At 37.1% G+C, this 16,983-nt stretch overlaps 1 protein-coding gene and 1 pseudogene across 1 annotated transcript in view; both read left to right on the top strand.

Annotated features, from left to right (window-relative positions):
- TYRP1 (tyrosinase related protein 1) overlaps nt 1-16,983 on the top strand; it is a 1,163,994-nt gene that overhangs the window by 730,222 nt on the left and 416,789 nt on the right. The window lies entirely within an intron of this gene.
- LOC100608576 (JNK1/MAPK8-associated membrane protein-like) lies at nt 10,497-11,415 on the top strand (annotated as a pseudogene).

The raw sequence follows: 16,983 nt of genomic DNA, 5'->3' as shown, positions 1-16,983 counted from the left end.
GACATGAAGTTAACCTGCTTTGGCTCTTAGACCTTTTCCTGGTTCTCCCAGATTAGTATTTTCATGGTTTTCTGCAGCTCTATGATGGCAGTTCGGCAACAAGCTCAAAATACATGATAGGTAGATAGATAGATAGATAGATAGATAGATAGATAGATAGATAGATAGATTAGATAGATAGATAGATTTAGTAAGGCATTGAATTTCCTTATCTGAGTACTAAACTAGGCTCTCAACTATGTGAATTCCCATTTTTACTTTGAATGTTTATAAGAAATTCTTCTTTGTATGCATCATATATTAACTAAGGTTTCAAATCATCAGGATCCTTGAATTCATATAGGGGCTTTAAAACACTATTTATTTGATAGGTATCAAGTGCCAGGAAATCAATGGACCAGACCTCTAAAAACTGCCCTCCATGAAAACAATTATTTTTCACTTGGATTTGAAAGTTTTTGAAACTGTAGATGCTCTCCATTAGTCCTTCTTGATGATGTTAATCATGTCTGGAATGAGATGTATGTTGTTTGGTGAAGGCTGGTAGTTGGAGAGAGGAGGCTGACAGTGGGGAAGACTGAGCAATCTATATGCAGTATAAGGTGAAAATACATACACATGCATTGTACAATTTTGCTTCTTGCTATTGAGTGTGAGAACTGGAATGGTCCTATGTCATTGCCAGACATCATAAGAACAATGAATTTTCCTGAAGTTCTCTAGCCATATTGATCACTATTCTTCTGTCATTCACTAGAATGCAGAACACATCACGACTATTAATGTAGCAGTGAATGGTCTGGCATTGGGTGAGGGAGGTAAAAGAAGTAAATGGTATAAAATGACTGACAATGAGTACTAAAAATGCATATGAAAATTACTGTATCATTTATGTGCAAAATAAAATTTACTTATTGATTATAAACTGAATGGAAAAATAATTTTAAAGATTTCATAGGGTATATAAAATTCTAGAATTCAAATTAATAAAATTCTCATAATCTAGGTCTATAATTGACTAGACCTGTGTTAACTTAGACTTAGAAATAAGGAAGGTATTAGCAGAAGAAATAAGGCTAAGTACATTATTTTGAAAAAGATAACTTTACATTGTCTTTAATCATTAGTGATACATAGATATAAGTTTGTATTTAATATACTCAAAGACAGTTATGGCTAGTTTACAAAACATTTGTAACTTTCACATAACCTACATGAAACAGCAGAAAACAAAACATAGTTTCTCTGAAGAAAGTCAGAAGAGAAGGAAGTGGGAAAAATAGTATAAGATGAGAAAAATGATTGACAAACCACTTGTGACTATTAAAAATAAATGTAAAAGGGTTGACAATGTTGGAATTTTCCCCAGTCCTGTGCTCCTGGAAAATAGCACCAGTTAAGAAATCCCTGATCACTTTATGAAAATGGTTTATAGCAAAGAACCACCTTTCCCCACATAACTTAGATAACAGTCTAAGTTATCTTTCCCCATACAATTTAGATAACGGTATGACCCCCTTGTCCATGACAAGGCCAGATATAGACCCTTTAAATTCCCATTGTTTATCTCATAAATGATTAGCTGAACTATTTATCCTCAAAACTATCTAGACATACATATAAATATGTACTGGTTGGTTAAAAACCACCTGTCACCTGTAAAAGCACACCACCTATAACTTCTCTGTTCCCCTCTATAAAGTCTAAGGCTAAACCAACTTGTGAGACACCCTGATCTTTGGATCTGGGGTTCTATTCCTGTTGCAGCAGCCTGAATAAGATCAAGTCCCGTTAGTTGCTTGTTTTTTGTCTTTGTATTGCGCTGTAACCTGGATGGGACTGGAAGTCCACCTCTGGACCCCCATCTTCTCCCCTCAGTCACTGAGGCCTCTCCAGCTAGTTGTGCCCCACAATTTGGGCATCCCACAATGAAACCAGTGCCTGAGTCCTGTGCTCCGGACATTGTTCATGACAACATGGTAAAGATTAGATGATAATTCTTTGTTTTACTGCTCTTTTGGTTTGGTTGCCAGCTTTTGTTTAACCTTATTACTACAGGAAACTCCAATGCACACCTTGACCCACTTCAAAATCCCTGTGAATTATGTGTTTTGCCATTATAGCAACGATTCAGTTCATTATCTCCATTTGGCATAGTTTTACTAAGGATTGTGTCTCTCACCACCAGTTAACTCCTCCTGCTCCTTCTTTATCTTCAGCAAACTCACACAATTTCCTCACTCGAAACCATCCTTGAATACCATCACTGCCATTTTTCTTACCAACTATTCCTCCTTATTCTGTGTCTTTCTTTGTTCACTTTTGGACCTTACTCCTCCTCTTTACCCTATGCTGGTTCCATTAAATTCCCCTGCTTCCCAGTTTTCCATTCCAACCCATATTACTGGCTTTTCCCTACCTGTAATGAAAAATCAATGACCTGAATACCCGTATGAACAAGTACACTTTAAGCCTTTGTCTCGCTTAGATTGACATAGTACTGTCAAAGACTTTAAAGACACCTGTAACAACAGGGAAGAATTTAGTGACAATTCAGTCTGGTCAACAGCACATGTTCTCCCAGGCTCCACTGATTTATATCCACTTGTGCAGCGCTTGTGGGCCTGGGAAATGGACTATCAAAAGAGTCAGAACAGTCCTGAGGCTTACATGCAGGCTAAAGCCATAGGAGGAACAACTTACTAGACAAAGATGCAAAATGTCATAAGATGGAGAGATGAATCCAGCGTTAATTACATATATAGATTAGAATATGTTTCAAAGGGCCGGGCCTGGTGGCTCATGCCTGTAATCCCAGCACTTTGGGAGGCCTAGGCGGGTGGATCACGAGGTCAGGAGATCAAGACCATCCTGGCTAATACGGTAAAGCCCCGTTTCTCCTAAAAATACAAATATTGGCTGGACGTGGTGGCGGGCGCCTGTAGTCCCAGCTACTCGGGAGGCTGAGGCAGGAGAATGGTGCGAACCTGGGAGGCGGAGCTTGCAGTGAGCCAAGATCGCACCACTGCGCTCCAGCCTAGGAGACAGAGTGAGAGGTCTGTCTCAAAAAAAAAAAAAAAAAAAAAAAAAAAAAAAAAAAAGTTTGAAATAACTACTCTGTTGTTCTTGAGGGCTGAATTACCTCTGCCATTGGTGTTAGGTTTCTTAAGATCTTACAACAAAAATTACAGATATCATTTTAAAACGTAATGTAAAGTGGTAGAAGACTACTATCTCTGAAATACACACTAGCTCAAAACCCTAAGGGCTCCATTGCAGAAAAAGCCAAATCAACGCAATGCAAAATCATGGCTTTATAATTCAAACAATTAGAAGAAAAGGTGCTAGAACAATCTGCTCCCTAAAAAAATCATTTTATGTAGGGACACTTGCAGATAGTATAAAGAAACATAGAACCTGGCCTTAAGATGCAAAAGGGAGCAAGAATCAAAAATTCATCTGTCCAGTGATATTCCTTCACACAACCATTACCCTTGTGCAAAAGGAGATGCAAAAATCATCCCATGAATGGATTCCCGTTCATCTTCCCAGTGAACACAAAAGCAAACTTTCCTCCTATTCTCCACCCACCCTCACTTGGAGCAGGCAAACCATCCCTGTGGTGGGACTCGATCTACCTTATGACTTGAGTTTGTCTAAACAATCTTTTGTCTCAGTAGGACTTCTCATTAACCTGTAGAGTTTTATGCTTAATTTCACTCATCCAGTAAACCTAGGAAAATATATTATTTCCAATTGGAATATCAGTATTCTTTGTTTTCTTCAACTTCCCTGACTCTATACCTATGCTCCTTTGCACTTGAATGATTCTTATTAGCCATGAGGCAATGCTTGCTCTTGTCAACACATTCTATCCATCCCTTTAGTGAAGCAGTCCTCAACCTTTTTGACACCAGGGACAGGTTTCATCGAAGACAATTTTTCCATGGGGGACATGATTTCGGGATGAAACTGTAACACCTTAAATCATCAGGCATTAGTTTCTCAAAAGGAGTGCACAACCTAGATCCCTCACATGCACAGTTCACAATAGGGTTCGTGCTCCTGTGGGAATCTAATGCCAATGCTGATCTGGCAGGAGGTGGAGCTCAGGCGGTAATGCTCACTAGCCTGCTGTTCACCTCCTGCTGTGTGGCCTGGTTCCTAACAGCCCACAGACTGGTACTGGTCCACAGCCTGGGGTTTGGGGACCCCTACTTTAGTGGAAACAAAGGGGGTTCAGGACAACTGCAGGAATATCCATAAAAAAGAAACCCAAATCCCTACTCCATTAGGGTCTTTACTCAGGGAATTAGTAATTATCCCTCAAAGCTAATGAAACTCCTTGGCTGACAAATGTGTTAACATAGCTGCTCTACCAAGTATTCTTCCCCTTTTCAATCTCCTTTAGAGTCAGCAACTCAGTTAAATTTAAGAGATAACAATTGCTGGCACCTGAGGCTGAAAACACTAATTGGAAACAGGCTGAATTTTTTTTTTAATTCAGATAGTCTTTGGAGACACCTAGACAGCTGCCTGATTCCTCCTCTGTCCTTCGTCTGCAATGCAGTTCAGTCTCCATAGTAATATGCTATGGCACAGAAAAAAGTCTCCTTCACAAGTATTGGTGTAGATGGTTCAGCAGTCATTCTAAGCAGGTAATCTCAACTTGCTCCATTTAACAGAAACATAATCCTGCCAAAAATATAAAGGTGGGGCAAGAACAAGAGCTCTTTTTTATGAATGAGTGAACCAAAATTTTAGAATGGAAGCTATAAGCTCTCAATTTCTATCTCTGTGTGTTCACATGTGAGTGTATGTGTCCTGTGAAAGGGACATATATGCAAGTCAGCCCCCAAATGCAGAAGAAACCAAGACATCAAAGAACAAGGCAGACAAATCCAGTTTATCAGTAAAGTGTGAGTTATTTAGGAACTAACAAAGGGAAGCATGGTCTTGGGTGGCAAGACAGGTAGATCTCCACAGCATTACTTTCCAAACTCAGGGCTTATATACCATGGGGAGAAGGGGAACAGGCTCTATAGAGTCTACTAAAGGTAACTCCAGAACAGGCAAGAATGCTATGTGCATCATATGCTATAATTTGTGCAATAACAGCAAGGTTGTATTGATTTAAAGGCAAGATTTATAGTGAGTACAATTCTTATACTAAGGACAGTAAATAAAGTAGGAATAAGGAGGCACTCATGGAACTGGGGTTACTGAGAAGTCTACATGGTGAATTAGCATCCAGAATGGAGTAACTTTTATCTCTATAGTGTGCACGAATGTATGTAGGTTATATACGTGTAATATTATCCAGCCTTCAAATGGTATTACCAAATTATATTATAAATCCCTAAAAGGAGATCTATTCTGACTAGTTTACAGATAAATAAGCACTTATATAAACTGAATATTCTTAAGATTCTCAGAAATTAAGGAAATTGAATTTATAATACTTTCCGTGTGGAAAAAAGTATTCTTCTAGAAACTAGTAAACTCAATGTTTAGTAGTTTCTATAAACTCAAATGTTTCTAACTCGAGTGTTTCAAGAATTCAAGTTCACATAATTTAGGTAAGTCTTTGGCAGCAAGACTCATTTAATATTGTTCTTTTATCAAAAACAGGGGATGTCTTCTGAGTTATTTGTGTTAACACATGTTTTTATTCTACTTGGGCATGTTGACCCTAAACTTGTACAGGTTTACTTATCAAATAAGCTTGCATTACATATAATAGATGTCTAAGATGATTATGAACTGTTTAATCAAATTGAATCATTATTCTGACAAACTTTAATTCAACAGTTATTCTGTTTTGTAGCATGACAATTGGTTTGAAGATATTTTCCAAGATATTTAGTAATTTAAAACCTTAGACTTATGTTAAATTAAGTTACATAATGGGAAGTCATTAAATGTCTAGATTATTTCTAGTAAAAAAGGATACTGAAGCATAATTATGAGCTTATATACTTTCTTCTCTTATTTTGATGGTACAGAGAGACTGTATACTATCTGAAGGAAGTGTATGGCTATAAAAAGTTGTAATAAGTAAGTTGTAAGACTAGCTCTGCTAGTCTGTTACAAAATGCTGGTATATAAAAAATAGTTCATAACTTATCCACCTCATAGATTTCCTGGGAATTAGAAGCTACTGTGGTTAAAAATTGTAACCAATGTAGGTACGAGAGACTTTATTAGGAGCAATTGTGGCCAAGAGGAGCAATTTTATATGCAATGCATGAAAAAATAGGACAACTTTGTTCTAAAGTAAAATAACTGGTTTGTCCAGAATAAGAAAGAGGAGAGTGTGTGAAAAAAACCAAATGGATATAGAAAGTTGTAGAAGGTTCATGGAAAAAGAATTTCATATGTCAGGCTAAGGCTTGATGGATTTATTTAAGGTTGTTTAAGAAGAGCTTTGTATTAAAATTATAGTGATACGAAATTAGATTTGATATTCTTTCTGTAAAAATGACAAAATTTACATGGATTATGGGTCTCCTCTTAAGAGTTTTGAAAAGGTTTTTCTTTACCTTCTGAGTAATCTGACAAAAATACAAAGATACTGTGTCTTATCAGAATAGTTAACTGTGTTGTGTGTTGACTTTATCATGCCCTTCATTAGTTAAAAGAACAAAGTCTTCCTACTTTTGATCAAATTTCATGATAATTTCTAACATTTTGCTCTCCGCAAATCAAATTCTAAATGATATGTTTTGCATCTAAAACTGTCTTTAGGATTTCATGGGGTGCATGGAAAATCACAAAGAATTCATTTTTTCACTTTATTAAGGAGAAATGCTAAAAATACTTATGTTTATTTCACATTTTGAACTACATAGGAAGCACTGTAAAATCAGAAGGATGCTTAGCCTTCCCTAGGTTAAATCAATATGGGTAATATATTATTGTTATAAAAATTCCAGAAACTACATGCTGTGTGGTAAATTCCCAGGAAATCATCAATATCCTTACTGCATATATTTTTTTTCTAGTTATGAGAGTCCCAGTACTGCTTTGCCTGATTTTAGACAAAAACAATATGGTATTTTTCAGTCATAATTTCAGTAAATTTTTTAAAATATTAACCTGATTGTAATTTTATTTGTTTAACAAACTAAAGAATTCAAAATCCAGTAAGTTCTAGGGCAGTGGTTCAGTTGAGGATTCATATCATTTAACCTATAAAGTTTAATTCATATGCTTAGGACTTACTCCAGGCTTACAGAATCTTTATAATCTTGATATATTCTAACTTGATATAATCTTGATACATTCTAATTTATAATCTTGATATAATCTTTATAATCTTGATATACCACATTTGGTATATACATGGTACATTAAATTTAGGGAAATTTGATGTTATATCTGAATATTGTTTTTTCTATAAAGATATGGCCATCCATTTTCATATATTAGATTTGTATTCATTCTTTGAAAATAGGCTTTCTCATTGTGTTTGCAGATATTTTGTCTAAAACTTTTTTGCATTGACTATTTTGTTTTCCATGCCATAGAAACAACCATATATCCTTAGTAGTTGAATTTTTTTGTGTAATTAACTCACATCAGATCTTTCACTTCTAAAAATTATTAGTAATAACTTGACCACAGACGCTTTAATCTACAAGTTGTTTTATTTTACTCTGATCCCTCCTTGAAAGTCCTTGCAAATCTGTCTTAGAGATCCAGGACTCTATGTCAGGTATATGTTTCTTATGGCATTGCTTAAAATACATTGAAATCATACCAATGAATTGAATCAGGATTTCCAGCTCCAGTGAAGAAGCAGGTGTGTTCAGAAAACTGCTAATCTAAGATCAAGCAAATTAAAAATTAATTACATATGAATGAATGAATGAACAATAATTATGGGCTCTGCATGGGATATTGCTAATATGTTAATATTCTATTTTCTGGATATTAACTATATCTTAATTGAACTATAATTCATACCAAGTTATTAAACTGTGCTTTTATAGACAAATGAAACATTCATTTTTTTCCTTCCTTCCTGACCCCTGTGGAATTCAGAAACTTACCAAGTAGTCTCATTTTCATGGCAATATAATTATTTTCATAGGATCAATAAGAATATACTCTTCTTATTAACAATATATAATTAGAAAAATTGATTATGCAACCCAGGTATTTACTGGAATATTTTATTCGAGAATGATACTCATTTCATCAGATTGCCCAGACACTTGTATGGAGTGACCAAGTTGGCCGTAACATTTCTTTCCACTTGACTCAACTGTAGGCTGACGTTTTCCTGACTCTAGGCTCCTGGTTTCTATATTCTTAGAGCATTGTCTTTATAAAAACTTATGTTGAGATTCAAAAGATGATATCCAAAAGACTGGCACTTTGACATGCTGAGAAGCCTTAGAAGCTGCCTCAGCATCAAGGTCCCTCTAACCTAGTCTTATTCTCCTACTCCGAGAGCAGGAAGGGACTCTAAAATATTCTTATCTCCACCCACTGAGGAATGCTAACACACCTGGAGGAACATTTACACAAGATAATGCCTGCCTCTTGGGGCTCATTCAAGTTCCAAAGACAATCCTTTGCAACTACCCTTCTGTCTCCTGAGTCCATATATTCTCCCTAATAATTACTTACTAGGTGGCCAGTCTGAAAGGGCTAAGAACACTGGGATACATAAGATATTAAGCAGCCCACTCTCACTTTGAATGAATCAAACTCTCAGGGAGTTTCTCTTAATAACTCCCATGCAAAAGGGGCTTTGCTTGTCTCAATCCTTGTTGCCTGGTTAGTTCTGGGAAAGTTTAATTCCAGGAGGGACTACCTGGTGTCACAGATTAACAGGGCTGACTGGTGGTCCCTCACAAACTTGTGGGATACTGGAGGCACTGTACCTGCAAATACCATCCTTACCCATCTGTGGCAACCAGAGTCTTGCTATCTCAGCCTATTTCTTGGAGTAAATTTTTGGGGGGATCAGAAGGGACTGCATATTCTGTACCCACTTTATAAATGACACTTAAATCCATGCTATCTAAGCCTGGAATGAATACCACATCTGCGGCTTTCTATGAAAAAAGAAAAAAAAAAAAAAAAAGCTTATTTTTGAGTTTCCTATGGAATAAACAAATTGGCTGTATTTAAAAGAAAAAAAATACTTGGAGCACTCTCAGCTTAAACAGCTGCTTATAGGACCTATGAAAAGAGACAAAAGAAAGATATAGCCTTAGAAATTCCCTTGGCAAACCAAAACCAAAACTACAACTCAATGAAGAAAAATACCCAGAACTCAGATTTAAAACAGAATTAATTGAAATCCTGCCTGCTTTGGATGCTCTTTGGTGTTTACAAAGAAGACACTCCAGCCTGTACTCTAGTGGCTAAGATGGCCAAGATGACCACACTTTCACTGATGTGGCCAGGGTTTGATTTCCAGTCTGAGAACTAGTCCCTTGAAAATGTAAATCTTCTAACTCAAAATGTTTTTAAGAAAATAAATATTCATTAAAAAATCGTGGTACTCATTTGTTTCGTAATCCTTTCTATGCTTGTAGATTTTATTTTGTGTTTTACTATTTTTTAGATCTTCCTCTGTGGGGCACTCAAGTTGTAGTAGGCCTTTGTGCGCAGGTGGTCAGCTGAGAAGCTGACACCTTAGGAAATACGGCAGATGAGAAAACATGAACACTGTGGGGAACAACACACACTGGAGCCTTTTGGAGGGTGGAGGGTGGGAGAAGGGAGAGTATCAGTAAAAATAAGTAATAGGTACTAGGCTTAATACCTGGGTGATGAAATAATCTGTACAACAAATCCCCATGACACAGTTAACCTATGTAACAAACCTGCACTTGTACCCCTGAACTTTAAATAAAAATATAAAAAAGAAAGAAAGAAATATGGGTTGTATTTCATTTGCAGCTAGTGAAACTTCCTAATTTATGAGCTGTCTTTGGGAGTGGTCTGGATCTTGAGAGTTTTGGAGCTTTTGCTCCCTCTTTGGAGGCACTGTTTAAAGCCATAAAGGGCTTCTTGGTTTTAGTTTTATGTGTGATTCTTTTTGTTTTCAGTCATCTGTTTAAGCATACCTTTGATTTAAAACCTTGGTATATATCTACAGTGTGATAGTTTTCAGTTTGCCTTGTTTCTTCCACTGGGCCAGAGAAACAGCCTCGCTCCATCACTGGAAATTGACCCTGTGAGAGGAGGGGGAGGGCGCCTCACAGGTGACAAGGGGAGGCACAGTTCTGCAGCAGCCATTCTCTGGGCTTCAGTGAAAGGCCGACTGCTCCCAAGATGGAAAGCTTGCTACTTGTATATTTAAAAGGATTTTTAAAAAGCAGTTCTTTGATCTGCTTCATTAGAAGTAGATCTAATTAAGATCTAATCTAAAAAGTCGACTTAATTAGAAGCTGATATTCAGATGGCCTGAATGTCCAGATGCTGGCCAGTTGTGCTGATCACAGAGCTTCTTGGGGGAAACCTACAGGTGGCCAATGGCATGTCTTGGACTTTTTCATGGGAAGATCTTATTTAAAAATGGATCAACTGAAATATCTAGAGAATGTGACTTGTGCCAAAGAGGGACAGAGAAGAAAAGCACAGAAATATTGTCAGCTTTGCATGGTGTCTCCAGAACTTCACAATTATCTCTACGTTGAATTTATTGCTACTCTTCCTCTTGTTTTACGTTGGTTCTTTATTTAATGGTAAATGGGGAAAAAAAAGTTCTAGTGTACTTTTTCAACACATCATTAGATTATTTGAATCCAGTATGGCAGCTGTTGTGACCCTACTTGTGAGTAATGCAATTGGTGTTCTTTATATCTGTTCGTTCATGTCGAGTATTGACACTTTCAGATTGGTACATGATGCTTTGCAACCCAAGTCCAGATTGTGTTACCGCGGTGCACAGTACTCAGGAAGCTGGCTACCCACTACATATCATTGTATTTATCTATTATGCATTCTGCTTGGTATTAATGATGCTGCTCCCAACTTTCTGGTGAAGAAGATTGCATGTGAGTTAGGGAAGTCTGATTTAAAAGTATTTATGCAGCACTTTACTTTTTCCTAATATTACCCATGCTTCAGGTGGTTGGTGGAGGCCTTTTATATTATGCCTTCCCATACATTATATTAGTGTCATCTTTGGTTACTCTAGATGTGTATGTATCGGCTTCTGAAATAGAGAACTACTATGATCTTCTGGTCAGAAAGAAAAGACTTATTCTCTTCAGCCACTGGTTACTTCATGCCCGTAGAAAAACAAAAATCCTCGTTTCCAGAGTGAATAAACTTGAGCAATGTTTGCCCCTTTGGACTTTGGCACCTACACTATCCATTTATTCCTTGTTCACTGCAAAATGTACTGAACTTTCACAGATACTCTCAGAAGGAGCCAGTAGACACTGATATGGTTTGACTCTGTGTCCCCACCCAAATCTCATGTTGAATTGTAATCCTCAACATTTGGGGAGGGACTTGGTGGAAGGTGATTAGATCATAGCAGCAGTTTTGCCCTTGCTATTCTCATGATAGTAAGTTCTCATGAGATCTCGTTTAAAAGTGTGTAGCACTTCCCCCTTCACTCTTTCTCTCCTGCCACCATTAGAAGATGTGCTTGCTTCCCCTTCACCCTTCCATCATGATTATAGGTTTCCTGAGGCCTCCCAGCCATACCTCCTGTACAGCCTGTGGAGTTGTGAGTTAATTAAACCTTTTTTCTTTATAAATTTCCCAGTCTCAGGCAGTTCTTTATAGAAGTGTGAGAATGGGCTAATACAGACACTGCATGTAAAAATGCAAAATGCCAAAAAACCCTAAAAAGTGTTCCTAATTTAAAAAGTAAATAAACGTAAAAAAAGAATTAATGATATTCTGCCATACATAGGAACAAGATTGTCAATATATCTTAATGTTTGGAGTTTTTCTGTTTTTTTTTGTTTGTTTGTTTGTTTTGTTTTTGTTTTACTTAACAGACTTTATGGATGGACTTATAGACTTGAAAAATACAAAATACCATAATATTCTGTTAAACAGCATAATATTATCTATTACATTAGTAACCCATTAGGAATTACTTGCTTCTCTTAACTGTTCAGTTATTCTTTAGAGAAAAATTGTTTCTACGTACCTAGCAATGTGTTGTTCCCATTTTATTAAGAAAAACTTTAACAAATATGGTCTGATATCGTTAGCAGTGGCATAATTGTGCATATCTTTTCTGTTTCTATTTGTTTTTCACCAATAATAAATTATAAAGATAGATATACTGTGGGGTCTGATTGCAAACATATACATGAAGTGTATTTTTTTGTTATCTGTTTATTTTCACCAATCCAGTATTTTAATATATTATAAAAATTAAGCATATTTCACATATAAGTTTTCTGTTTATAGTTTAATTTTATTGTTCCTACAAAGAAAATAAATAGTAGAAAGCTTAACTACAAAGAAAGCTGGTTTCCCTTTAATTAAAAAAAAAAAGCTCCATTACAGATTTAATCTTATTACTCATAATTTGTCTGCTTTCTGTTTCTTCTTAATTCAGTTTCATTAGGTTGTATATGTCCAGGAATTTATTTAATTTCACAAGGTTTTATAATTTGTTGGCACATAGTTGTTCATAATAGTCTCTAATGATCTTTTGTATTTCTGTAATATCAGTTGTAATGTCTCCTCTTTTATTTTTGGTTTTATTTACTTGAGTCTGTTTTTTTTCTTAGTTAATCTAGCTAAAGGATTGTCAATTTTGTTTATGTTTTCAAAAAACCAAACTTTGTTGATGTTTGCATTGATTTCTTAGTCTCAATTTTATTTATTTCTGGTCTAATTTTTATTGTTTCTTTTCTTCCATTAATTTTGGTAGATTTAATTAACTTCCTCTCCCACTCTGAAGGTCAAGTTTTGTTACCTACCTACAAATTGAACTAGATCCTGTCATATTGCAAAAATGTAAACATTGTGGAAATAAAGATCACCACAATGAGAACAAAGGCTATTTATTTAGAGCTTGTTATATCAGAGTTTACTGTAACAAAGGATAAAGACTGTCATTTGGATTTACCAGAGACTCAAAGGCAGGCAAATGAATAGGGAAGCTTTATAATGAAAGAAAGAAAAGCTTTTGGTATATCCTGATTGTAGGCTGTTAACATGGGGAAAATGTAGTGGGGGCTAACTAGAGGGACATCCTTTATCATTCATGAGGAGTGCATATTTCCTTTCTCTGGTTGGTCCTAAATTAAAAGCAAGAACAGAAAATTGGGGAAACTTAAAATTATTAATCAAGTCCTTCTCTCTCTTTGGACCAGGTTTTATGAAAGCTATTGGTTTGGATTTCTGGAATGATTGTTAGAGATACTAGTCTGATTTCCATAAGTCTGATTTATCAATAGTAGGCTGGTTTTCTGGGCTGGTTACTGCAGAGAGCCTGTTTGCCACAGATTATGGGTCATATTGATGGCAGCAGCCGCTCCAGACAGCCTGCCACTGCCAATAAACCAGTGGCAGCAGTGGGGAGCAGCTGGGCATGCATGCTCCATGTAGCCTGTGGGAGCTGGGGACAAGTGGGAGCCCCACCCCTTCTGAATTGGGGTGGGAGCTCCCCAGATGCAGTGCAGCTGCCCAAACCACGACTGCAGACCTGGTCCTCCCAATCCACAGATCAGGCAGGAGCCCTGCCCCACTGGACACAACTGCAGCTGCCCAAACCATGGCTGTAGGGTCAGGCATCCCTGCACTATCTGGGGCCCGGGAAGGCCCCCACCCCTGCCCTTGCAGGTTCAGAAGTGCGTGCTCCCACTGTCTGGCCTTTCCTGGCTGTTGGCGCCTTCTCCAATTTTGAAGCAAAGTCGAGCCAAGCCTGGCACCATGAATGGCAGTAGGAGGCAGCCAGATTCCTGGGTGGAAGGGATGGGTCCCCAGTGATGCCCCACCTTCAGGCCAGAGAAGTCCCACCTGTCAGGCCCCAGGCTCAGCCAGAGCAGAGGAGAGAATGGAGAGATGATCAGCTGCAGAGAGGCGCTACCCTCTAACTCTCCATTGCATCCTCTCTCCTGAGAGCTGAGCACTAGATGGGACAACCTGCCTACAGAGAGGAGCTACCCACTGTGGGTCTCCCCTAAGCTGTTGTAACACTCAATAAAGCTCTTCATCTTGCTCACGCTCCACTTGTCTGTGTACCTCATTCTTCCTCATTCTTCCTGGATTCAGGACAACAACTTGGGCAAAGGTGCCAGCAGCCACAGAGGTTTCTGGACAGAAAAGCAACATCCCAAAGATCCCATAACAATAGTTCTATTTTTATATATGGCATGGCCATTGTTTGTTTGTATATTCAGTCTTTCAACCCATACCAAATTTTCAAGTTTTTCAGTTTTCTTTAGTATCTTGTATCATTTTCCAAACTAACATTTCCTGGTTTTCTCATTTCTAAACTTGACTACACTGAAATCTAAAATCTGATACCTAGATCCTTATGAGAACTCTACTTTGCCTTATAGCAGGCCTTTTCCCCCAGGATCTGAAGAAGACTGTAAACTAAAGCCAGATGACTTGATATTATAAGGTTAAATGTAATTTTTCCCTCATGCCAAAAGGAAAAGGGAACTCCTCAACTATAGCATTTTCTTTAGAAAATTTAAATTTTTAAATATGTTCACTATTGTTTTGAGATGTGTTTCTATATTTTAAAAGATCCATAAGTTTTTATGCTGCTGTCTCCAAGTTATAACTTCCTGCTATTTGTAAAGATAGAAAAATCTTTGTATTTCTTTTGGGTAAAGAGAATTAGCATATATGTAATACATTGCATCTTTGTTGCTTATAAAAAGATGATATTTATTTATGTTTTCTACAATATCTTTAATAAGTTTTCTGTGATGTGTATCACAATATGTCTTGATGCTTATTCAATAGTAACACTGATTTGTTTTGTCTATTTGTTTAAGAAATTTGGTTAAAAGGAGATTTTATTTTATTTTACAAAGGAGAAAACAAAATTTCTTTTCTTTCCCTTCTTAGGTTCTTTTGAGGCACAGTCCTGAAAAGAAAAGAAATATTAGCAAAGGGAAACAAGCAGTTTTAGTTTATAACGCATACTGTACTCATCACATAGGACAGGCCCCTGTTCAAAATTATTTCTCTCTCAAGGCAGTGGCTTAGGGCCTTTGCTGAAATAGTACTTTAACAAGGAGCCATAAATCCTACATAGTGACAAGATAAAGGAGAGAGCAGTTCTAGTCTTTTAAAAGGTGGGAAAATTGAGAAGATACTAAAAGTTGTTCCCAGATTGCTCTGATGCTGGCTGGTCCTTCTCTGGACTGATAAGCAAGTGCTGTCTCCAGTAAGAAAGGATTTGTGTCCTGGCATTAGGCAAAAAGAGGCTGAGGCTGACTGTTCCCTGAGCTTCCAGTGTCTTTACCTTAACAACTCTCAACATGTCAGGGGAAAATATTTTGGTTTTCTTCCATTTATTTCCCCAACAATATATACTGTGAAGGACTGATCACCTTAGCAGACCACGCAAGGGCAAGATTTCTCCCTGAATGAGTCACTGGCTGGGACACTAAGAGATTATGGCAAAATCCTCAGATCGTAAATGTCCTTATACGCGTGTCAATCAAGACTGTGGATAATATCATCAAAAGCATAAACATCTTATCTTTAAGAAACTCAGTGAGCAGTACTACAAAATAAAAATGTGTTTATCCCTGACCTCTTAGAATCTGCTGAGCTGGATATCTTCAGGGTTTCACTCTTAGCTCTTTACTTGAATATAGCCGTTTATTTTAATATTGCTTTTTAAAATTGTATGCATCCCTCTTTTAAAATGCTTGGTCTGAAAGATCCTAAAACAACTGAATTTTATGGCTAGCCTTCAATAGATAGTTCAGCTGATTATTTTGCAGGAACAACATCGATAAGAGTCTTCAGAAGATGACTTCTTCTTCTTTTCTTCTTCTTTTTCTTCTTCTTCTTTTTCTTCTTCTCTCTTTTTTTTTTTTTTTTTTTTTTGAGAAAGTCTCACTTTGAGACCCAGACTAGAGTGCAGTGGCCCAAACTCAGCTCACTGCAGCTTCAACCTTCCGGGCTCAAGCAATCCTCTTGCCTCAGCCCCTCAATTACCTGAAACTAAAGGCACACACCATTATACCTGGCTGATTTTTTAAATTTATTGTAGAAATGGGGTTTCCTTGTGTTGCCCAGGCTGGTCCTGAACTCCCGAAGTCAAGCGATCTGCCCACCTTAGCCTCCCAAAGTGCTAGGATTACAGGTATGAGCCACTGCGTCCAGCCAGACTGCTTCTTAAACCCTGACTTACCCCACTCAAAATATTAATGATTGCCTCTGAACTGATATTCATTCAACGTAAACAACAGAGGATACTGTCAATGTTTAATTTTACCTGAGCCCTGCCCACCAAGAAAGCAGCAATAGTTAAGAAATCCCTCCACTCTTTCCTTTTCCAGGAAACACATACTGAAAAGAACACCCATATGACTTAGATCAGACTCCCAGATGATCCTTTTTCTGTATCTATGACAAGGCCAGGCACAGCTGATCCAAATTCTCATTTTTTATCTCATAAATAATTGCATACAGTGTTTGTTCCCCCAGAAGTAGCTAAATGAAAGGTTGACATTTTTGGCTGGGTGATTGACTGAGATTCCCTTAATTACAAAAATAAGATTATAGAATTCTACCTATAACTTCTCTATAGCTCCCTATAAATGTTTAAGGTGCAACCACCTTACTTAGACACTCTGGTCTTCAGATATGAGGTGCTTTCCGTATTTTAATAGACTGGATAAAATGGTTGTTCCTACTTGTTTTTTTGTCTTTGATAGGGTTAAACTCTATGATTAAAGATGAAGAGTTTCAGATTGAGGGACTGATTCTTACCTAATCATATAGTGTCAAAAAACTTACTAACAAATTGAAAAAAATGGGCAGAACTATGAGATGACAAAAGAAATA

The sequence above is a fragment of the Pan troglodytes genome, chromosome 11 (genome assembly GCF_028858775.2).
Source record: "Pan troglodytes isolate AG18354 chromosome 11, NHGRI_mPanTro3-v2.0_pri, whole genome shotgun sequence".
Taxonomy (NCBI): domain Eukaryota; kingdom Metazoa; phylum Chordata; class Mammalia; order Primates; family Hominidae; genus Pan; species Pan troglodytes.
The sequence above is the reverse complement of the archived record's forward strand: the minus strand, read 5'-3'. Positions and strand labels throughout refer to the sequence as shown.